The sequence below is a fragment of the Canis lupus genome, chromosome 8 (assembly GCF_011100685.1).
Source record: "Canis lupus familiaris isolate Mischka breed German Shepherd chromosome 8, alternate assembly UU_Cfam_GSD_1.0, whole genome shotgun sequence".
Taxonomy (NCBI): Eukaryota; Metazoa; Chordata; class Mammalia; order Carnivora; family Canidae; genus Canis; species Canis lupus.
This window is the reverse complement of record NC_049229.1, coordinates 45,326,654-45,351,948: the sequence shown is the minus strand read 5'-3', so window position 1 is coordinate 45,351,948 and position 25,295 is coordinate 45,326,654. Positions and strand designations below refer to the sequence as shown.

At 38.1% G+C, this 25,295-nt stretch overlaps 1 protein-coding gene across 17 annotated transcripts in view; it reads right to left on the bottom strand.

Moving 5' to 3' along the window:
* SIPA1L1 (signal induced proliferation associated 1 like 1) overlaps positions 1 to 25,295 on the bottom strand; it is a 375,245-nt gene that overhangs the window by 186,185 nt on the left and 163,765 nt on the right. For 16 of the 17 annotated variants that reach the window (XM_038545124.1, XM_038545128.1, XM_038545122.1 and 13 more), the window contains one exon: positions 11,947 to 12,008. The gene's annotated coding sequence lies outside the window, so the exon portion shown is untranslated. Of the gene's footprint in view, positions 1 to 6,343; positions 6,448 to 11,946; positions 12,009 to 25,295 lie in introns of all 17 variants that reach the window. The other variant, XM_038545132.1, reaches the window with a different exon arrangement.

Sequence of the window (25,295 nt, the reverse complement as noted above, 5' to 3'; positions counted from 1 at the left end):
AACCATGGGATGGGCAGGATGAAGGAGCTGCCTTTGTCTCCTCCACGTCTCCTACCCCAGCAGTCAGTCCCCAGGTATGCAGAGCTCTTCTGTGCCATTCGATGGGAGAGGTATGAAGAGGAGGACCTCTAGGTACCATGCGCAGCAGCCATACTACCCGCCCAAGATAATGAGACAGTATCTGGCAAAGGGCTGAAATCTCTCTTGTTGGAATGAAGCATGCATTGTGTCAACATGGATTATCTTTCAGAGGAAGAAGTATGCAAGGATCCATCTGTTTCCTGCCCTTCAAGTGACTTGTTTGCTACTTTTAACAAATAACTATGCAGTTAGGCCTGTATTTACTTATCCTTAAAACGGAGATATCACAGAGTAATAAACGTGAGAATCCTCAGGTTAGACAAACATTCTCAATATGGAACATGCTCACTAGGTTGATTTATTCACCAATAGATGGAACTTAACATTTAACAAATGGCCCAATAAAAGAGCTAATTCACCTCATATGGGGTAGTGAATTATATATATGTACCAGAGGTGGAGACAAGAAATTGCTTCCTTGTAGCATAAACAAGTCTGTTGCTGCGGAAGTTACAACTTACACTTGGTTTTCTCTGTGTTTGAGCGCTCTTGATCTCACCCTAATTCCAATTTAAAATGCTCCAATAAAAAAATAAATAAATAAATAAATAAATAAATAAAATAATAAAATAAAATAAAATGCCCCAATAATTAAGTTTAAATATCATCTCTCATTTGAAAGAGACCTTTTTTTTTTTAAAGATTTTATTTATTCATGAGAGATACACAGAGAGAGGCACAGAAACATAGGCAGAGGGAGAAGCAGGCTCCCTGCGAGGAGCTTGATTTGGAACTTGATCCCCGGACCCCATGATCATGACCTGAGCCTATGGCAGACGCTCAACCACTGAGGCACCCAGGTGCCCTCCAAAGAGAAGAGACTTCTATACTAACAAGAGTTTAAAATGTTTTCATCAGGATGAATCAATGGTTTCCACTGCTATTTTATTCTTCTTTTTCTTATTTAGCCAAGACATCACTTCCAAGATAACTGAAAACTTTGTTAGCCAGCTATAATACTGTGCTTTAAAAAACCCAAAACGCCTAAAAACAAATTCTATGAATCAACTTTATCACAGCCTTTCATACATTGTAATTTCAATATACAGACGGTCCCCAACTTATGATGCTTCAACTTAACGACTTTTTTACTTTACAATAGTGCAAAAGCAAGAAGAGAAAGCATACTTGGAATTTTTATCTTTTCCTGGGCTAGTGATATGTTAAGATCTTCTCTCACGTTCCTGGGCAGCAGCAGCCAGCTGCAGCTCCCAGTCAGTCGTGCGGTCATAAAGGTAAACAGCCAGTACACTGACAACCATTCTGTACCCATATGATCATTCTTTTTTTCACTCTCAGTACAGTGTTCAGCAAATTACACAAGATATTAAACACTTTATTGTAAGATAGGCTTTATGTTGGATGATTTTGCCCAACTTTAGGCTAATGTAAATGTTCTAAGCACGTTTAAGGTAGGCTAGCTAGGTTGAGTTCTGATGTTCAGTAGGTTAGGTATATTAAATGCATTTTTGACTTAGACTATTTTCAACTTAGGATAGGTTTACTGGAATGGAACCCCTCCTAAGCTGAGGAAGATCTGTATACTGGAAAGGAAAGAACATACAGTGACATGCTCAGAAATGTCCTTCTAATCAGGCAGTCTTAGAATACACGCAATCATCAATCAGCCCATCTCCTCCCTTCAGTGAAACAAGCCTCGGATAAGCCAGCGATCAGCGTCTGGAAATAATTCCACGAGGCTTGTCGATGTAAACTATCGGCCAGCTACTGTGAATGTCAAATCCCCCACAAGACAGTATTTTTAGAGCTCCCAGAAAGTCAGCACAGGTTCACTATGAAACCCAAGGAAGCATTTCTGATGAGGTGGTTGCTGCCAATGCAGAAGCACTTTTAGTACTGCTTGCAAGTGTCACATGGCGTTGTCCCACTGAAGAAGGCACCTGTTCAAACAGTATCTGCACAAGCAGCGTCTCTTCACCTACTGGGGCTTAGGACTTAAAACAGACAAGAACGGTTCTGGTTTGTGGTTCCTCTGGGAGAGAGAGCAAGCATCTTTTGCCCCCTCTTTATTTTCCTTACAAGTTATACTTTTAGTAGACCAGGTTACCCATCTCTAAGTCAGCATAGTCTTTCGCATAGATATGTACCACTGAAAAGCCTGAGGGCAAAGAGTTAAGCCCAAACAAAAAGCAATATGCTATACAAAAGCTCCACAAAGGCAACATGTCCAACTGCCAGAGAAGCAGTCCAGTCCCCCTGCTGAACAAGGAGATTGAGACTCTGAAATAATTTTTCACATGGCCAGGAACTTCATGGTCATTGCCAACAGACAATTACTGCCGTATATGAAGGGCAGTGACTCCTGTGTTTGTAAATATTGTGAAATATCAGAAACTCATGTTAATGCAATGTACACTACAACATTTGTTCAATATGCAAATCATTTTCTTCTGCAAAAGGTCCAGGCCGATAAAAAATGGTGTAATCAAGAACTAGCTATTCCCTGGAAAGAGGACTGTCAAAAGTAGCCATTCTTGGACAGAAGGTCACGAACTGAACAGAATATTTATGGTCACCAACTCTAGCACAGAATAACAGTTATAACTATTTATTATACTTTACAGTTTACTAGGAGAGCATTTTTGTATTCATTATCTCCTTTGGAAAAATGGGCCAAATCTATGCAGGACTACAGGGAACATCCAGCATCAAACAGACCACATGGCCTTAGGAAAGTCACAGAAAAACAATGTTCTCCTCTGCCTCCAGAGGAAAACAACTAACAAAACTGAAATAATTGCATCTTCTCTTGTGCTGAAAAACAGCTGAGAAAAAGTAACTAAGAAACCATTTTACAGATCATGGTGTTCTCCCAGATTTGAAACACTTCATAACTGTAGTCAGTGGACATTCAATAGTCAGTCTACATTCAATAATCATGACCAAAAAAAAAAAAAAGTCTGCAAAACAAAGACAGTAACTACTTAAGAAATCAGACTTTCTTTCCTTCTTTCGCCTTCATCTGTTTTTCAAGCATTTAAAACCTAGAAGAATGGGCCGACTTTGCCTTTTGCATCCAGAAATAGCAAAAAACACATACAAACTCCTCCAAGAAGTGCCATGACCTTACCTCTATTTTGTAACATTAGGAAGAAAGTAAACTTAACATTGAGGTTTAAAGATGTGGTGATAAGGACAGAGATCTGAGGCAGCAAACTAGAAAAGGCAGAAGAGAAACACTCTAGCTTCCAGATCCCATTCCTCCAGACCTGACAGATTAACTGCCTTCTGGCCAAGGGATTATCCCTAATACAGCAATTCTGAGATGTGGCTTCCCCTCTACCTCTAAGGGATTCCAAGAATCTCAAAGGATGTGACAAAATTTCAGAACAAAATTGTAATTCATCCAATTTACAGAGGACAATGAAATATAAGAATGGTTGGAAATCACTTCTCTGGGAGTTAGACAACAATGCACCCTCTTACCTTGAAACCTGAATAACTTCTCACATTTTTCGTTCCCGGCAGGAGGGGAGGGGGGAGATCTCAGTGTATAACAGTAGGGAAGAAGATCCAATTTTTTTTTAAAAAGTGGTCCACTTATTTTCTAGCCTCCTCAGAGAATTAATGAAGGAGGAACTCACCTAGTAGCAATTTAGAATGGCTATTTTAAGGACTAGTTTTTGTTTTTTTTTTTTTTCCCCTGCTGTTAAGTGAGCAAGCTAATCAAACATTCTATTAACTGAGCATCTACTATGGAGAAAGAAAAGAAAAAAAACCACTGACAAGTTAACTATTGCTCAAAAGCTGTCTTCAGACCTTGGTCAGCAAATAACGACTACTCAGTGCAAGTGAAGTCAAGAGAAAAAAACAGTTGACAGAATAATGGCAGAGTTAGCAATTTCTCTTTGGTGTTTTACTCTTTAGACTACAAATTCCTCACCCAAACTCTTTACCCTAATTTTTTTCCCCAGATCAGGTCCATCACTTTATTCCTTACTGAACTCTAGTTTATTCTCATTCTCCACTTAGAAAAAGTCAACCCGGGGTGCCAAGGGACTCAATCAGTTAAGCGTCCAACTCTTGGTTTCAGCTGAGGTCATGATCTCATGGTTGTGGGATCAAGCCCCAACATCAGGCTTTGTGCTCAGTGCAGAGTCTGCTTCAGATTCTCTCTCCCTCTCATTTGCTCTCTATTAAATAAATAAAATCTTAAAAAAAATAAATAAGTCAAACCTATCTACCTATACATCTCCCCCAACCCCATATCCATTTCCATGTCTCCATCTCATCTGAATAGGAGAAACAAATGGAAACAGAGAAGAAAAAAGGTAGTCCACTCTAAGGAACAAGGGGACTGGGAGACCCACTAAAAATGACTTCTCCAAATCCTTTCCAAAAAGGGATTACATTGGAATCATACCTAAAAACAAAAAACCCATCAAGCTGTCTTGGTGTGGAGTAGTAAACTTAATAAAATTAGGAACCCACTGACAGTCTTATAACTTGTTAAGAGTACAAGTAGCAAAGAAACAAATGGAGAGGGTTCTTTACTTATGGCATTAGGACCAGGGCTGAGAAGAGTTGCCTGAAATCAATCTAATTCGTGCTATCCAACTGATACACAATCCCAACGTTGTGGATAAAAAGACAATGGTTTAGGGCAGCCCGGGTGGCTCAGCAGTTTAGCGCCACCTTTAGTCCAGGTGTGATCCTGGAGACCCGGGATCGAGTCCCAGGTCAGGCTCCCTGCATGGAGCCTGTTTCTCCCTCTGCCTGTGTCTCTGCCTCTCTCTCTCTCTCTCTGTCTCTCATGAATAAATAAATAAAATCTTAAAGAAAAAAAAAAAGACAATGGTTCACAACTACTGAACATCATCGTGTAATATCTAAATGTTCCACAGGTAGAACAGGTAGAAAAGATAGGATTATTATTTATTAATAACTTTTAAAAACTTAAAATTTGCTTTCTTCAACCATTAAAATACAAAGATCTCAATTTTGTGCTTAAAACTAAAAACAAAACAAACAAAAAAACTAAAAACACATTGTGACACCAATGAACCTAAGTTGAAGTGTTTTTCAATAATACAATCTTATCAAGTAATGTAAAAGCTGACCTTTTTTGCCTAATATAATTCCGTGGCCTCTCAATGGAAGGCACTGCAATGGCAAACGTGAAATCAGTAAGCTGCAGCTGTGTAACAAAGAATGTTCTTGCTAATGTTCACAGCTTCAGCATTAACACTCTTTTAAAAATCCTCATCCACTTCCAGAGGAGGAGCCTCCCAAAGAATTCCAGGCTAAAATTTAAAGAGACTGCGCCAAAACTGAATGATACCACAAAATGCAGACTTCCTTTAAAGCGACTTTTACTCTCTTTCCTTGGAGGAGAGGACAAAGGCCAGAGCTCTTCTCATTTGTTCTGTTTACACCACAATGGCTTCAGGACCAGAAACTGTGGGGGTCATTACTGGCCAACCGGCTGGAGTGCATCCCTGCTCATGGAGAATGCCTCACTTAAGGCCACTTAAAAGCATCCCATTGGAAGCTGAGAGGGCTGTGGCATACCAAGTTATTTTGGGCCTCAGAGAAGGAGGCCAGCAAACAAATGCTCAGAAACTGTCACACCACCACAAAGGACAAATACTTTCAGATCCAGGGAGATGTCTGTTGTTTGAGTTTTTGTGGTGTGATGTCTGGAAAACCAGACAATAACCCAAGTTATCGTAAACTAAAGCACGGAGTGGGATAAGGAGAGGTCTGAGTCAATGCAGAACAGAGCTCCACAGCTTTGCCCTGTTGTGCTGCTAAGTCGTGTGAAGGTGCTACAGGACAGGGAGGGGAGCAGGGAGAAGAGGGACATCAGAGAGGACGTGCCAGGGGCCAGATACGCTGGATTCAAAAACAGCCAGCCCACGAGAGACTCTGCCTTTCAGTGATCCCTGAAGAATCAGCACACACAGCCTTCGGCCGCTTGACTTTTCTCTCCTATCAACAAAACGTCTTTCTTTTAAAAGTATACTACTCTTCTACTCTTTCTATATAGCAGCTTATTTCACAATACTCCTTCACTTAAACAAGAAATACGCCCTACCCATGAAAATCTCTCCCTAAAAATGGATGTTAACAAAAGAAACCAGTACGGGCCACAGTCCAGCTTCACCCTGTGAGGAAGTGGTCACTACCCGTGGAAATAAACACTGGCAGTAGTTTAGATGATATTAGGCTGAACACGTACCAGATAGAGGTGCTGAAGGGTTTCTGGGTGTCACAACTTCCCATCAGTCCTTTATTAATAAGTGGTGTGAGAGATTTATCGGTTTTAGTGATAGGATCTGTGTCCTGTGAGAACACACGATTCACCAATGTTAGTAACATCTACTTATAGATAGTACAATTATACACAGTTCTCACTTTCATCTTTATGTTTATCTGTCTTTACATTTCCATAAGCATGTATTAAAGTTATTTTTTAAATATGCTCAGTGTTAAATGAGACTGTCTTGATGCTTTGAATAAATACAACTGAATGGATGGTATTCAAAATGATCATCAAAATACAATTGAAGGATCAAGTTATGCCAGCAACTAATGCTTGGCCTTGGACTAAATCTTTACAACCAATAAACTCTAAACATTTGCAGAGTATAGCAATCGACTAGTACCTCAATGAAGGTGGGTAGAGGGGGTACATTATCAAATTTTAGGGATGGGGTAAAATAGCCAGACAGAAAGAGACAGCTGGTCTACCTTCACACACAGTTTAGCAGAGCTCTCCAGATTACAGAAGGCGCACCTAACCCTACAGACCAGACTAATTTTATTTAATTGATTTGAGAACTTTAAAAAAAGAGAGAGATGGGAAATTTTCATCGAGGATTAGCATTCACTCAGAAAACTGAGACTTCATTTGCACAAAGTCAGAAGGTATTTGCTCCTGAGGGGATAGGACAGAATCAAACATTAAACTCCTGTAGGTACTTTAACGCTCATTAAGAACTTTGGAATTCATGACTGAGGTTTAACAATTCACTGCACCCATTAAACAGAGGTATGGACAACCATGGAAGAAATAATTTATAGAAACTAATCTGGAAACCATAAAGCGATGTTAAATTCTAACTAGAGATATACCTTTCATGCCCCTCTGTTTAGGTATTGGCTAATGACCCAATTATTTACACAATATGCAAACTAAGGGTTGTAAGGTTGGGTGATTTGTATTTGGTACTGAGGCATGGTCTCTTGGCTCCTAATTGCAGAAAGAGATTAAGTGAAAGGTTAATTGGGTACTAAACAAGTCCTCGTGACAAACAAGGATCACAGCTCTTCATGAACGGGCATCCTTCATAAACATAACTTAAATTGTGAATATGAAGGTCTTTGTGACGTATTAGGGAAAAAAGCTTAACTAACCACATAATTCAGAATTTTGTCAAGGGTATTCATGAGTTATTTCACAGTTTCTTAGAAACTTACTCTAAAATCTATTAGCTTAATTCAGCATAAGTGCTAATAATAATTTTCTAATTTGAACACCTGATTTTCAACAACCAAAATGAATGTGGCAATGTCTAACAAAGAGCTATGCCCTAGATAAACAAAAACAACCTCACATGCTTGTGCACATATACCCACAGACACAAAACAGTAGTTATGCCTGCAGAATACAAAATTACACGGTGAGCAATGGCTTTCTTCTATTTCCTGTCAAAAGATGCATTCCTATGAGATGCCCACTCACATATATTCCAAAATGAAAATAAAGATTTATCTATGTATCAAAAGGTCAAGTGACATTACAAGTTGAAAATCTGGTCTTTTTGCTATGGATTAGATAAATCTGCTTGTCTTTCTCTTTAGAGCAGACATTAGTAGGATAGTAAACACTGGGCAAAACCCCTAATGCACCATCAGAGAATACCCAAAAGAAAAAAAAAATTAAAAGCCTTTCTTTTTTTTTTAAGATTTTATTTATTCATTTCAGAGAGAGCATGAGCTGGTGCAGGGCGGTCGGGGGGAATGGGGTGCAGAGGGAGAAGCAGACTTACCGCTAAGCAGGGTGCTCAATCTCAGGACCTGGAGATCATGACCTGAGGTGAAGGCAGATACTCCACTGACTGAACCACCTAGGCACCCCAAAAGGCTTACTTTCTATATAAATTCTTCATTTTATCTTTAACCTAAATGACTTGTAAATGTTGCTACTTTAGAATGAATATGATTTTTTTTTTAAGTTTTTGCTACAAAACAAGTTGAAACAAAGTACACTTATTTAGTGAAGATAAAAAATTTTCATCAGCTTCATTGCCAGGTACCTAACTGGTCTCAACAAGGCTGTTGACCCTTCATTCTGAGAAAGAGAAGAAAGGGATAACAAAATTCTATCCTAAATATGAGAGACATTGATGAGTGGCAAGTTAAGAGGAAGCAAAATAAATACAATATCAACTTCTAGAATTTCCCCATAACCCCAATTGTGGTATGGCGGTTAAGCTAAGGGTACAGACAGCAAGACAGCCCCTGGACTCCTCTTCCTGAAAGAGAGACAGGCAACAGTTCACAACCTTCTTCACAAAGGTAAGGATACAGAGCTTGGAGGAATCTTCTAAAACCAACCCACAAAATCAAAATTGTTTTTACCAATGTCAAATATTCAATTGCTTTCCATTCTAACTAAAGACATCTGCTTCCACAAATGTATATGTATCATCTAGAATACTTTCCAACTCAAAGAAGAAATCTCCCTCTCTTATTCCCTCAATCAGAATAAAGAATAGAAAACACTTAGTAGCATTCCAGATAATTTGTGCCAATTTAGATGATTCATGTATCGCTTTCCCAGACTAAATGGTCTATGGCCAGTGCTTTCAAGTCAACAAGGGTGCGGAGAGCAAGACCTAATTACAGGTCTGAGTCACTGTCTACCAGTTCTCTCAGACCCATGGACCATCCCCCACAAAGGCACCATTTCATTATGAGGTATAAAATCCAGCCAAGTCTACAAACCCTTTATATAAAAAAATAAATAAGAAGGTATCATTACACATACACATACACACACAAAACAAAAACATCAATTCACAGGACTGATTTCTCAAAGAATAATTTCAATAGGCTTATTCCATCAAAAAGCAACTATAACACTAAATTTTGAATAAAAAATGCACATAAAACATGCTATGGGATTACAATTTAAATGTCTTGCATTTCTTGTATTTATATTTGGCCTGATGTACAACATGGCGTGCTATCTTAAATTCTGATCATCTTCCAATGAGAGAGTAGCTCTTTTCAAGAGGGCCTCAATGATTGGGTGTTTCCACTGATGGCTATCTTTTCACACTGGCAACATTTTAATTTAAGATCCTGGATCCACATTGGAGAAAAAAAAGCTAAAGATACTTACATTTAAATAAAATTAAAAGGAGGACCCATTTTTTAACAAAAAAATGTATATGCACACAGTCCAAAAATCTCCAATTTTATATCAACAGAAGATATTACTGTTTCCTTTCCTGTAACGTGTATACTATATGAATGAAGGAAAAAATATTTTTTGAGCTTACTCCCCCCCCCCACCACATCAAACATTTAAATAAAAATAACATCCTGGGGAAAAAAAGAAAGAAATTCTCTTCCGATTGTCATAAATCTTTCTCTGACACTCTTATCAGTAATTATGTCCCCAAGTTGAAAGGATTAATGATCGCTGAATGGAAATGACTATTCAGTTCTGTGGAGGCCACATCCCAAACAAGAACAAAGGGTAATAGGAATCCTCCAAGAGCAACAGAACAGTTATTTGATTGTAGAAATTAAATGACCTAAGATCCATTTCAGGTAAGAATGATACAAAATGATCTCCAAGACTCAAGTTGGACATAAAAGGAAGTAATGACATGGTGCCAGGGACTGAGGTACTGTGTTTCAAAGTACCATGTTTCCCAACCTGTTCACAGGAGGGGATGGGATGCCTCTGCTGGAACTACTGCCACAAATATGAATGGACAATTTGGAAGGCACAAAAATAAATTTTGAAGTTGTAATGGCAGGAAAATGCACATTTACCCAAGTCTGCCAAAAGCATGCATTCTGAGCAGAGGGTGAATCAAGCTATTTAAATAAAAAAGCAGCCCCCACACCCTGAAAAGCCCCATGACGACACAATTGATCCCATAAAAGACCAGACACCGGTTTAAAGAATAAGATTAAAAGCTGTCCACAAGCTGATTAAACTCAACAATTTAAAGTCTAACACATTTACTATAGAATCACTGGGATATCTAGTGTCTCAAACAAATTCATAGCCTCTTTTCATGATCCTGAATTTATCCTCAACTCCTTTGTGATTTTAAAGATTTTAAATCAAATACATGAACACCAATAAAAAATAAATTAAAAATAAATAAATAAATCAAATACATAGAGTACCCACATTTACCTGAGGTTAAAAAGCGGACAGAAAATCATACTGCACCAATGTGATAAAAGCACAGACAAACGCAAGGGAAAAATAAAGAATAAAATCAAAAGAGTGCTTCCTTGGAGGGAGAAAAAGGCGCTGCTGTTAGGGGGCATTACCCCGGACTTTTACTTGTTCCACACAGAATTAGAAAACATTCGTTTTCTCCAGTGTATTGTAGGAAGAGTACATATTGGGTATTTGTATTATTCCTTATACCATTGTTTTTATATTTGAAATATTCATGTTAATTTTTGAAGAACCAAAGCAAACAAGGCATCAGAAGTTTGGGCACAGAGTACTCTAAGGAAACAGAAAGAACAGGTCCATACTGCCAAATATACATCCCTACAAGGAGCTGGCTCTCACACAGGGAGGCCAAGACCCTTTGCATAGTTCACAGCTCAAGTGGATTGATTAAAAGGCAAAACCTTCCGGAGGGAAAAGAGAGAGAGTGAAAGCAATATATTTTATTCGCCTGTCTTTGAATACCAAATCACTATACCAGTTAACTGTTAAGAGGGAAGAGGGTGCCAGTCAACACCGGCATCCCCTGCCAGTTTAATTTAACGGTATTATTTTGCCTTGCTTTGCAATTACTCCCACATTCCCCAGGGAGAAACTAATGGATTACTAAAAATAAAATGGAGATTAAGTGAATCACTTAGGATGTTTTGGCTCCCAATGTAAACTGGCTTAAACTAAAGGAAATGCATTGGCTCAAATGCTTGGACTTCGGGAGGCCTCAGGGCTTGCTTCTCTGTCCTCCGCCCTGTGTGGCTTCTTGCTCAGGCTGCAGCCACAGCACATCTTGTGCCAGCACATAACAACATCCAGAAGAGAAAGAGAGGCAGGCTCTTCTTGTAGCCCTGTTTCAAGTATGAGAAGACTTCTGCCAGAAGTTCCTGGCAAACCTGCCTTGGAGTCTCACTGGCTAGGACAGGATTACTGGACCATTCCTGAATTATCCTTCTGTCCAGGTAGCACCCAACACTGGCTGACACTTTATCCATGATGAGTCAACTGTGGACAAAGCAGGGATGGGACTGACCCTAACCAGGGCCTACCCTGGAGTTCCTATATGGAAGATCGATGTGATGCATGATAAGGATCTGCCCCTAATGTGTGCTCTGCTGGTACTGACTGGGAATAGCCTGAGCAAACATGTTTATCTGAAAGTGAAATTAATCACTATCATGATGAATTTATATATAAGCTATAGACTCCAAAAGCAGAGGAACAAATGAATTGATACCTTTGAGAAAAGCAGATTTTTTAAAACTTTGTTTCTATATTTCCACTGCTCCAATGAGAAAGACACAAAGTCAACACATTTTAAAGCAGGTAGGCCATAGAAAGTATAGTATAGCACTTACTATATTCTTGTGCCATGGCTGCAGAAATTTAGACAGTAACATCCATATGAAGAATGAATAACCTGAAAAGAAAGAAAAATATAAAAGTTTTTAAAAACAGAAAAAATAAATAAATAAATAAATAAATAAATAAATAAATAAATAAATACAGAAAAAAATAGCTAAGTGTACAAGAGATTTCATTAAAAGAAACAGTTGCAAAAAAAAAGTTTTATCTTTTTTCTGAAAGAGGCAAACCAGCCTTTTGAAAGTAGACAGGTGCATTAAAATTAGAAGTTGAGAAAACAGGGGCACCTGTTTTCTGGGTTGAGCGTCTGACTTCAGCCCAGGGCATATCTCAGAGTGCTAGGATCAGGATGGGAGCCCCTTTTAGGGCTCTGGGCTCAGCAGGGAGTCTGCTTATCCCTCTGTCCCACCTCCTGCTCTCTCTCAATCTCCCCCTTTCTCTCAAATAAATAAATAAATAAATAAATAAATAAATAAATAAAATCTTTTTTAAAAAGTTAGTGAAACCATCTATAGTATTAGAATACCTTCATGTTCATCATCTGCATCTATTGTCAAACAAACTAAATATATTTTAATTAATTATATTTTGATCAACTAATACTGCCCTGGACCGCTATTTGTAAAACTGAAACAAAACCAGAATTATTCAATGGACCTCAAAAATCATATAGTCTCTCCCCTAGAAAACATATCTACCCTATTCAAATCACTGTAAATTACAGTTAGATAAATCAGCTTCGATTTCTAAATTTCTAAACTCAGGGATATGAGAGAATAGGTCTCAGAATAAATACACCTATCAAATATTCGGTACTGCATGTTTATTAAAACTTTGACTATTCAGAATACCATGGAACAGTAAAGAAACATACTCCAGACTACTGGACCCAGACTACTCCAAGACTCTGGAAAAGTTATAAATATTCTAAGATGAGAACTCTGTCTCTATTCCGACCTTAGGACAAATAACAAAGTAGCAAATCACAAGGACTTAAAAACATACAAATCAATCTCTCCTATAATATTTCCTGGGGATAGTGTCCCTTGACAGGGCTGAGGATAGGCTCTGTCCACATATCTACAAATACCAGGTCTAATTTCACCTTCTTCAGTGAAAGTAAGTTCAACAATATCGTGGGCAGTAGTTTGTAGGGAAGAAAAGAACCTTTTCTCTACCTTTTCATGTTTAGTTTCTAGGGGCCTGCTAACTAAACTGACGAGGACAAATTAACAGAAGAAAAGGTTCATGTTTCTTCATTGATGTTAATATTTTTACACCCATGGGGATATCATAGAAAACAAGAAAAAAATGCAAAGAAGCAGTTTGACCCAGGGGCTTAAATACTACCTTAATAAGGGGCAATACGTTGTGCAGAAGTGATGAGACAGGAAAGGGGGACTGGAGCTCCTAAGAATGATAAATTGTGGAAAGATGACCAGGAAATAAAATGGTAAATAGGACTGTTCAGTAAGATCATGTAGACCCAAGTTTCTCCAGTGATAAGAATGGCTCTCCTCTTCCTGGTAGAGAGATGGGATGTACCTTTATAAATGGAAATTTATGCCCCAATTTTCAGGCAGGAAGCCTGGGGGGGAGGGGGGCACACGACACGACACAACATACCACACACACACACACACACACACACCTCGTCTTGCATCTGCTATTTCTCAATTTCCTTCACTCAAAATAATCCTTGTGCCAAGTGGCATATTTTGGGGTGACATATTCTGATGATCTTCAGGTTCATAGAAATGAAAACACCATTAAAAGAATAATGGTGCAAGTCTCAGAATAGAAGAAAATACTCGCAACACATAGATCCATCAAAAAATTAGTTTAGAATATATAAAGAACTCTATAAAAAGGCCACCTAAACAAGATACCCAAATGGTCAATAAGCATATGAACAGGTCCTGAACCTCATTCATTTGTTTACTAAAAAATAAAGCCACAATGAGATGGAATTACATTCTGAGTAAGATGGCTAAGACCGAAATCTGACAATACCAAGTCTTAGGATGTAAGCAATTCAACTCTCATACATACAATGCTGGTGGGAGGGTAAACTAGAAAACAGTTGAAGAATCTAATAAAGCAGAACATAAACTTACAATGTGGCCCAACAATTCCACTCCCAGGAAAATGCCTACCAGGAATGCACATGCCTAGCCCCCAGGACACACACAGTAATAGTCAAGCATTAATTTTAATAGTCAAAATTCAGTAACAAATAAATTGTCAACTATTCACACAGAAAATATTACATAACAGAGGTTAGTATGCTTTCTCTGCAAGGGCCAAACAGTAAATATTTTTGTTTTTTCAGACCATCTAGTCACTGTGCCCTGTTGCAACTACTCAACTTTGCATTTGGAGTGCATTTACATAGACAACATGTAAATGAATGGGTGTGGCTGTGTACTAATAAAACTTTATTTACAAAAACAAGCAACCAGACCACACACTGTAATTGGTCTGCCATACAATACATATAAATGAATTATAACTAATACGACGACAGATGAATCTCAAAAACAACATTGAAACAAAGAAGCCACATACGAGAGAATACACTATATTTTCCATTTTATGAAGTTCAAAAATAGGTAGACCTATGTGAATTGGGATAAAGTTACCTTAGAGATGGGAAGAGGGAGAAGAAGAAATCAGAAAGGAGTGGAACAGGGAATTTTGGTGGGGTTAGTAATACTGGACTCCCTGATATGAGTGGTGGTTTTTGTGATCATGTTCAATTTGGGAAAATTTATCATAGTGCTCACATACAATTTACTTATCTTTATATGTATTACACTTGAATAAAAAAAATTTTTTTAGTATTTTTTTTAATAAAAAAAAGAATACAAGCCAGTAGTGTAAGTGGACACTCTCTCAAAGCCCAGGCTCCCTGGACATCAACTACTTTGAGTAGTAGGATGCCTTGAGCCCCCACAAGGCACGATCCTGAAGCCATCCCCCCCCACCACACACACACACACATTATCTCGTGTGATGTCTGCCCGACAACCAAACCTCTGTTCTGAGTTCCAGGTTGGGTTGTGGAGATGAACTGTGATTAGACAAAACACACAGGAGTGGCAGGAAGGGAATGCAATCCGGAGGGAAGGAGGAAACTAACAGATGGTGGATGACGAAACTGGTGGAAATAAGCCCCACATTTTAATATCATCTGCTGAATAATCTAAACACAGAATATAAGTCCGTGAGCAGCTTAGAAACACAGTTTGGAAGGTCACTGAATGTGCCCTTTGGATAAAAATAATGAATTTAAAAGCTAACTAGGGCTCATAAAATAGTGTTGATTTGTTTTCAGAACAATTTCTTCCAGCTTCTCAAGTTGAGGAAGCAAACGTGACAGATAAAATAGTCTTGACTTTCTAGATCTGCATACTTCAAACAGTATCTATATCTTGACTTCATCTTAACCATTCATACCTTGTCTAAAATTTAATTAGATATTTAACATTCCAGGGATCAGAGGAACCTATTAAATTACCAGGGTTATGGCCAAATAAATATATTGGGAAAGGCAGAAAATACAAAGATGCAATGGACAACAAGATCATGGGCATGTCATAAGGATACATATTCTCCTTTTGGTGTCTATATCATGAGTGAAATAAAGAACAAAGGAGTAGAGAAAACTTGAACAAAAGAAAGTGAAATCCATTTACTCTCCTGCATTTACTGCATAACTGGTATGTGCAAGGAACTGACCTAGATGCTGGAAATTCAAGATAAAATTCCTGTCTTTAAGGAGTTCAGTCAGAAAGAAGCTGACAAGCCTATGCATCAATAATTTAAGTTAAATGTCATAAGTTACACAGTATTCATAAGTGCGATGGAGCTAGAAATTAACAGAAGAGAATTATGGAGGAGGAGGAGGAGGATGGGGAGAAAAGGTGAGGACAGGAAGTCTTCCCATACATAGTGGGTAAGAGCCAAAACGAGTTTTGAATTTCAAAAGATGAGCAAGGTAAGAAGAGGGAGGAGAACAGAGGGAGAGAACATGCAAAGGCAGGAATCAGCCAGTCATATCTGAGGAGTAACAAGAAACTTTCAGCAGCCAGAACATAGTGGACAAGGACAAGCCAAGACGGAGATAGCAGAGGAACCTGTTAATTATACTAAGTTGGAATTGTATTCTGCAGACATTACAAAGCCACCGGGATAGGAATTGGGGGGTGGGAATGGAGTACAAGGAATAGAGGGGAGTGACAGGTCTCCAAATATACCTTTCTTGTCTAGTTTTGAAATCCAGAAACACTGTAATACTTCACAAAATCAAGAAAAGTAAATAATTAAAATCAACCTGTACATGGGGATAATTCAAAATGAAACACAGTCAGTGACAAATGGACTGCATTATAAATGCACAACATAACCACACTTAAGAAAATGCTGGGGGGGAAACTAACCTAACTCTTTGGAGACCACTATCTTGACTACATACTCCGAGTTTAGAGACAAAACAAAGAAAGTAGAAAGACCAGAATGAACTCTACGGTGTTGGACTCAAGTCAGAGATACTATGCTTTTTAATATATATATTTCAACAGATAATGAAAGATAAAGGTATGCCTTGGAGAAACTGTGGGCTCAGTTCCAGACCACCACAAGAAAGCTAATATTGCAATAAACCAAGTCAAATAAATTTTTTGGCTTCCCAGCAAAAACAAGTTACTTTTACACTACACTATAGTCTATTAAGTGTGCAATAGCATTATATCTTTAAAAAACTAATATACATACGTTAACTTAAAAATCGTTTATTGAAAAATGCTAACCATCATTTGAGTTTTTATTGAGTTGTAATCTTTTCACTGATGAAGATCTAGTCTTGATGTTAATGGCTCCCTATTGATCAGGGTGGTGGATGGCGAAGGTTAGGGTAGCTGTGGCAATTTCTTAAAATAAGACAACAATGAAATTGCTGCATCAATGGGTTGCTCCTTTCAACGAACAATTTCTCAATAGCTTGTGAAGCTGTTTGATAGCATTTCACACACAGCAGAACTTCTTTCAAAACCAGAGTCAACTCTCTCATATGCTGCACTGCTTTATCAACTAAGTTTATGTAATATTCTAAATCCCTGCTGTCATTTCAACAATCTTCATAGCATCTTCACCAGAAGTGGATCTCATGTCATGAAACCACTTTCTCTGCTCATCCATGAGCAGCATCAATTAAAGTTTTATCATGAGATCACAGCAACCCAGTCCCATCTTCAAGTTCCACTTCTAATTCCAGTTCTCTTGCCGTTTCCACCACATCTACAGTTATATCCTCCACCAAGGTCTTGAACCCCTCAAAGTCATCCATGAGGGTTAAAATGTACTTCTTTAAAACCCGTTAATTGATATTGCTATTTTGACCTCTTCCCATGAATCATGAATGTTCTTAATAGCATCTAGAATGGTGAATCCTTTCTAGAAGGCTTTCAATTTACTTTGTCCAGGCCCATTAGAGGAATCACTATCTGTAGCAGCCATAGCCTTATGAAATATATTTCTTATGGTATATAAGGTATGGTATATAAGGTATATGGTAAATATATTTCTTATGGTTCTTATGGTAAGACTTGAAAATTGAAATTACTCCTTGATCCATGGGCTATACAATGGATGTTGTGTTAGCAGGCATGAAAACTTTAACCTTGTACATTCTCCATCAGAGCTCTTGGGTGACCAGATGCACTCACTGTAAATGAGTAGCAATATTTTGAAAGGAAACTTTTTTTTTTTTTTCTGAGCAGTTTTCAACAGTGGGCTTAAAATACTCTGTAAACCATATTGTAAATAGATGTGCTGTCATCTAGGCATTGTTGTTCCATTTAGAGAACAAGGGCAAAGTAAATTTAGCATCATTCTGAAGGATCCTAGAATTTTTAGAATGGTCCACAAGCCCTAGCTTCCACTGAAAAGTCACCAGCCTGGTCTTTGAAGCTTTGAAGCCAGGTGTTGACTTCTCCTCTCTAGCTATGAAGAAGGTTCCAGATGGCATCTCCTTCCAACAGAAGGCTGTGTAGTGTACACTGAAAATCTGTAGCCACCTTCATTAATGATCTTAGCAGGATCTTCTGGGTAACTCGCTGCAGCTTCTCCATCAGCACTTGCTGCTTCAATCTTACACTTCGATGTTATGGAGAGATGGCTTCTTTCCTTAAACCTCAAGAACCAGCATGTGCTAGCTTCCGATTTTTCTTCTATAGCTTCCTCGCCTGTCTCAGGCTTTATAGAATTGAAGAGAATTAGGGATGTACCCTGGATTAGGCTTTGGCTTAAGGGAATGTTGTGGCTGGTTTGATCTTCTCTCCAGACCACTAAAAGTTTCTCCATATCAGCAAAAGGCTGTTTCATTTTCTTATCATTCATGTGTTCACTGGAGTAGCACTTTTCATTTCCTTCAAGAACTTTTCCTTTACAGTCACAACTTGGCTTTTTGGCACAAGGGGCCTAGCTTTTGGTCTATCTTGGCTTTCCACATGCCTTCCTCACTAAGTTTAATCTCTTTTAGCTTTTTATTTAAAGTGAGAGAGATGCCACTCTTCCTTTCACTGAAACACTTAGAGGCCACTGCAAGGTTATTAATCAGTCTAACATCAAATTGTTGTGTCTCGGGGAATAGGGAAAGTGATGGGTACAGGCTGGTCAGTGGAGCAGTCAAAACACACACAACATGTATCAAGTAAGTTCATCATCTTATATGGGTATGATTTATGAGGCCCAAAACAATTACAGTAGTTACAATTACAAAGATCACTGATCACAGATCACCATAACAAATATAATAATAATGAAAAAGTTTGAAATATTGTGAGAACTTCCAAAATGTGACAGAGTGACATGAAGTAAGCCAATGCTGTTGGAAAAATGGAGCTCAAACGGGTTGCCACAAACCTTTAATTTATTAAAAAAAATTATCTGTGATTTGCAATAAAGTGAAACTCGGGGGTGGGATTTTTTTTTAATATGTGTCATGAATAAAGTTGTTTTTGAAAATAAAAAAAAAAAAATAAAGTGAAACTCAATGAAACAAGGTATGCCTACACTGTTATTCTTTCTTATAATACATTACTACCATTATTTATTTTGTAGCCCAACCTGTCCCAGATTTGGCCAGTGGAAACCCCTTCAAGATGGCTTCTAGGTCATATTTATATGACCCCATCATTCTCTGAGCATTTCCTTACTTTCTGAAAATAGATGTTTCAGTCTCATTTTGTACTTTCTTTCCCTGAAATGAGCCAAAGAGTCCTGGTTCCTTTGATTAGAAAGTAGTATTTAGAAAGCAAAATCCAAATGGCTAGATGTGTTCATTGCATATCTCACATTGTACTGTGAGACACTCTCACAGTGATTGAGCTAGGGAATATACGTGTATATGCGCTTACACACACACACACACACACACACACACACTCTTACATCTATATCCACAGAACTTTTCAAGGTACAAAACAAGGTAATTATATATTATAAAGTTTACATGAAAACTCAAAGGCTCAAGAAGAATCTAAGATACTGCATAAGAAGAAGATATCAGTGAGGTACTTGCCCTATCAACACTCAACTCCAACACAGCAGGAATTCAGAAAGGTTAAATTATTTAAAAATGGTACTTGCTCATGTGTTTATTCATGTGGAAGAAAATTAAATTGAATCTCTATTCCATTCTCTATAGAAAAATCAATTCTAATTTAACTAAAGACTTGCATATAAAAGGCAGAATTGTAAAACTTTTAGTAGACAATAAAAGAATATTATATGGCTTCAGAATAGGTTAGCAACATAAAAAAGAAAAAGAAAAACCACAAAGAAAAATAAATTCATTCTACATTAAAATAAAAAACTTCTGTCCATTAAAATTCACCATAAAAAAGGCTAAACCACAAATTAGAAAACCTATAACTAACAAAACATTATCTAGAATGTATCTTTATGAATTTTTAAGAGACAATCCAAGAGAAAAATGGACTAAAGTCATAAAATATTAAAGGTCCTTATATACATAAAATGGTAGTATCTTTAGTAATTAGGGAAACACAAATAAAAAGCACATTTACATACCCACAAACCTGACTAAATTTAACGAGCTGGACAATGTGAAGTGTGTGGCACAGATGTAGAGCAGTGCAAATGTTCAGACTCTCCCGTTGGAGTTGTACATTGGTGCAATCACTTTGGAAAACAGTCAGGCACAGGTACATTTTACTGGCCAACAATTACTATCCTAAGTTTATGGTCACCAGGAGAACTGACACCCAGAGACAAATACAATTGCTCCTAACCACAGAAAAGTGCAAGCCACCCAAATTCCAGCAGAATAGGAAAAAAAAAAAATGTGGTTTTGTTTGCAGCAAAATCAGTGAACCCTAATGCTAAATGCATTAATGTGGAAAAATTCAAGGGGACAATCTCCCTAAATACTTGTACAATAAGGAATTAGTTACATACAAATTTTAAAGAATTAGATTACGAGCTCACTAAAGGCTGGGTCAATACCACTTAATAGTCATTAAAAGCCTCCTACAGTTTTATGCTGGGTATCGTGAATGTTTTGAAGACATAGGCCATTAAGTCCTCCAAGAGATAATAAGATAATTCTCTATAGCTCTGAACACAATACTGAGCCCATGGCAAACATTAGATTAAATAAAACAAAAAACTGTAGATTTCGTTTGTTATTTAAGGAAAGGGATATACTTATTTCCCAAAGTGCAATTAAAACACTTGAGAAGGGATCCCTGGGTGGCGCAGCGGTTTGGCGCCTGCCTTTGGCCTAGGGCACTATCCTGGAGACCCAGGATCGATTCCCACGTCGGGCTCCCGGTACATGGAGCCTGCTTCTCTCTGCCTGTGTCTCTGCCTCTCTTTCTCTCTCTGTGACTATCATAAATAAATAAAAATTAAAAAATATTTTAAAACACTTGAGAAGGCATCACCCACATGGTGGTTTTTCAAAAAATATATGTTTATATATTTAAGAAAAGACGAAAAAAATCCCTGTTATCCTGTCAGTCAGCTACCAGGACAGATGAGATTGCTTCTCTTAGGCTCATACCAATTAGATTACTGATTCATTTAAAAATATGTATTACAGCAGTTTAACTTTCTCTAAAAATAAGTAACTTTTCAAATCAATGCTATGAGTTTAGAAACATAACATCTGTACTAACACAACTGTTCAGAATTGCAGCATTAAACCTCTAATAGTGCTCAACACTGTAGTCACCCACCATTTGCTAAGCAGACCTGGCCGGGAGGTTCAAGTGAGTTGCACCCCTAAGTAACCACCCTCAAAGCAAAAGTTACTTTACACCTTAAGGTTAACATACTTTAACAGTGTGGAAAAATCGTAAGCTACATATTTAAAATTGGCATTGAAGATACATTTTTCTTGATTTTGGCTGTTATAGAGTTCAAGACTTATTATGGTCCATATTTTTATACGGGTAGGAGTATGCGCAAGATCTTTAAAACGAATTGCAAGTCACATAAAGACAAGTGACAGTTCTACCTGGTTCACCTCTAATTCATTGTTTGCTTTCTAACAACATTATTTTAAAAAGAGCAATTCCACAGCCCATAGAGGAGATTTCTATTTTAAGCAGAGGTAACTATCTTTACTTATGTAAGAAGCAATTACACTGGGTAACAGAAAAAACGAAGTGCAGTGGCACACACTAGAAGTATGTCGGGGAAACCATTAGTTTTCATTCTCAAGGGTATGCACTAAGTGTATCAGTCTACCAGTCACTGAATTTATTAAGCCATAATTTTGCTACACGAATTTGTTATTCTTTCCTTTAGAGAACACTGAATAATCAGAAGTAATCAGAAGGCAATGTTTGCTTTCCTCTCTACAGTAACAACTGTGCATTTGGCCTGAATTCTAAATAACCAGGTTCTTTTGAAATTAAGCCAATATACAGATCTTTTCACTAAAAATAAGTATGAAGGAAACAGGCTCAAATCATAAATGTCATATTTATAACTACTCAAAATGGGAGTGAATAGCCTTCTCAGATAATTTGTATAAACATGCACAGACCTCACCATCACCATACATGCTCTACTGCCACTAAAAACAGAATCATTAAGACCTTGAAGCATAAATATTCAATTGGCTGTTTGATGACATCAGCACTGGTGGCCTAAAATTTATTGATAGCACACTTAACCGATCACATAATGTCTTTCTACACGGGCTAAGCTAAGCCAACACTAGGTATAACAGCTTCATGTTAACTTGGCTAGATAGTGCTCAGTTATTTAGTCAAACACAAATTTAAGTGTTGAAGATATTTTGTGGATGCGATTAACAGCTACAATCATTTGACTTTAAGTAAAAGAGATTACCCCTGATAATGTGGGAAGACCTCATCCAATCAGTTGAAGACATTAATCTCAAAGACTAAAGTTCCCTTAAAAAGAAGGAACTCCTCAAACCATCAGCATTAACTTCTGCATGAGTTTTCCAGCCTGCCAGGAGGATGCCCTACAAATTTCAGATCTGTAGCCCCCACAAATGCATGAGACACTTCTTTAAAATAAACCTAAGTATTCCTCTCAGGATGAATAGATTAACTGCAGTACACATTTACAATGGAATATTACTCAGCCATAAAATAAAAGAAATCCTACCATATGCGATAACATGGATGGACTTTGAAGGTTCTATGCCAAGTGAAGTCAGAGAAAGACAAAGACGAATACTATATGATCTCACTTATATGCAAAATCTAAAACAAAACAATCAAATTCACAGAAAAAGAAATATTTGTGGTTATCAGAGGCAGAAGGTGGAAGGAGGAGGTGGTCAAAAGGTACAATTTTCCAATATTCCTGTTACAAGATGCATAAGTAGGAGGGATGAAATGTACAACATGATGACTACAGATAACACCGCTGTATAATACTCAGGGAGGCTATTCAGAGAGTAAATCCAAAGCGTTCTCATCACAAGGAAAACCTTTTTTTCCCTTTCTTTTCTTTTTACTATTATCTACATGAGAAAATGGGCATCAGCTAACCTATTATGGCAATCATTTCACAAAATATGTGAATCAACCACCATGCTGTGTGCCTTAACCTTACACAGCGATGGATATTGATTATCTCTCAATCAAACTGGGGGAAAATATATTTTATATACATGTATAATATATATATACACACATATATGTGTTATGTATGTATTCCTACTGGTTCTGTTTCTCCAGAGTCTTGACTGATACACTGGGCAAAATGAGAATCGCTCTACGAATTTTAAAGGGTTGGGTCAATACAAAGAAAGAAACACCTTAATTTAATTCAGTTTACCTATGAAAACAAGGGCATCCTGAGCCCACCAAAAGACCACACCCGGTGACTAAGACACTTCCCAACTAAAACAGAAGTAGGCTGCGAGAAGGGCACCACAGTATCAGTATGACAAAATGTTGCAAGAACAGGGGAACAGGAGTTCTAACTTGGGGTCTGAGGAAGAGGAAGGAGAGCTGGAAGGAAGTCAGGCAAAACAGCAAAGTCACACAATAGCAGGGCTGTCAAAGTCAGAACTTATTCCGCTGACCCTCCCAATTCAGCTAACAGTATTTCAGGACGTATTATATCGCAGGTGTTTGACCCTGTCTATCCCATCCACCTGTTTACAGCAACATTAAGGGGCAGATAATACTACTGTCCACAATTCTCAGGGGGGTCGGGGAAGCTAAAGATATAATTCTACAAGGTGGTATGGCTTCTATGGTACTGGATCCCAGTTTTGAACCTCTGCTCGAGGTTGAGCTACCGAGCTCTACATTTCCCTAATAGTACTCCCTGGGCTGAATAACAGGGCAAAAACCTTCCAAGCCCAAGAACGTTATTAGACATGTCAAAAGTAAGCGTCTACGTCCACAGAGAGGGGACAGAGGGAAAGCAGCATGAGAAAGAGAAAGGCAAAAATGCATAAAAATTAAGGATTTCTGATTCAAAACTGCTAATAACTCACAAATTTACCTTTTGACCTTCCTCCTATCTCAGTCAAATTTCATAAGAAATATAAAATCCAAATAAATGCACAGAAATTACAGGAAATCCCAGTAGAGATGGCACTGGCAGGTCAGAGTGGTGACAAATTTTAAGAAATAGAAAGCAGACTGAAAATGAAATACAACAGAGCTGAAAGACCCCTTAGAAATAAGAGAATAGACATCCAAATGAAGTTTCTAGCAGACTCTAGGAAAATCTAACAAATAAGTGTCAGCAGAAATACACCTTGGATGGCAAGGCAGGTAATTAAAGAACCTGCCACCTGCCCGGTCCCTTCTCCACAATCACCACTCTTCAAACTAATACAGAAACCTAAACCTAATACAGAAACCCTTAGGCCCCAATGGGTAGTATGAGCCCCTGGATTAAAGCCATGAGAAACACCCACAGTGATCCTTTGGACTAGAGACACTGGACAATGTTCCACATAACTAATAACAGAGTTTATCTGCACTCAGAAGACAAGTAACCCACACATCTTATGGAAAACTCACCCTACCAATATGGCCTGCCCTGCCCACCCACCATGGCTCCTGTAAGTCAGAGCCCGTATGCACAATCAGGTAAACAGAACCTCTATGACAATGCTGAATCCAACTTTTTGGTTCTATCATTTACCATGAAGAAATTCATGATAAACAATCAAAGGAGTTTAAAACATGACACCTCAAAGCATGTAGATTTGGTATACTGACTTTTTTGACTTAAAAAACCACGAGGGTAAGAAAGGCACGCTGACCTCCCCACTTTTCCTGAAAACAGGAGATAAAACTCCCATATGAAGTTTCTGCACCTGGAGGCAACGGACATTCTATTCACCAGAGACAGGGAATCGAGGCTGAGAAGAAACTGTACAAACAAATCTTTATAAAATGAAGCCTATTATCTTACTTTAGCCTCTTCATACATTTTAGTTTCTTTTCCACAATCACCACTCTTCAAACTAATACAGAAACCCAAACCTAATACAGAAACCCTTAGGTCCAAATGGTTCTTCAGGTCTTCATTTTCCTGCTAAAGACCTCAAGCACATGTTTTTATGTTTGTTTGTTTGTTTGTTTGTTTGTTTGTAAGAAAAGAAAAGAGAAAAGAAAAGAGAAAAGAAAAGAAAAGAGAAAAGAAAAGAAAGAACACAGACCGCAAACGAACAGAACAGAAGAAACAAAAGACATAAGGAAAAGCACTGCAGGAACGCCCGGCACGGCCCGGAAAGTACAGGAACGTCCCTTCCCGGCCCTGCCCGCCCTCCATGCCCTGTCCCTCCCCCCTTGCACTGCAGGGC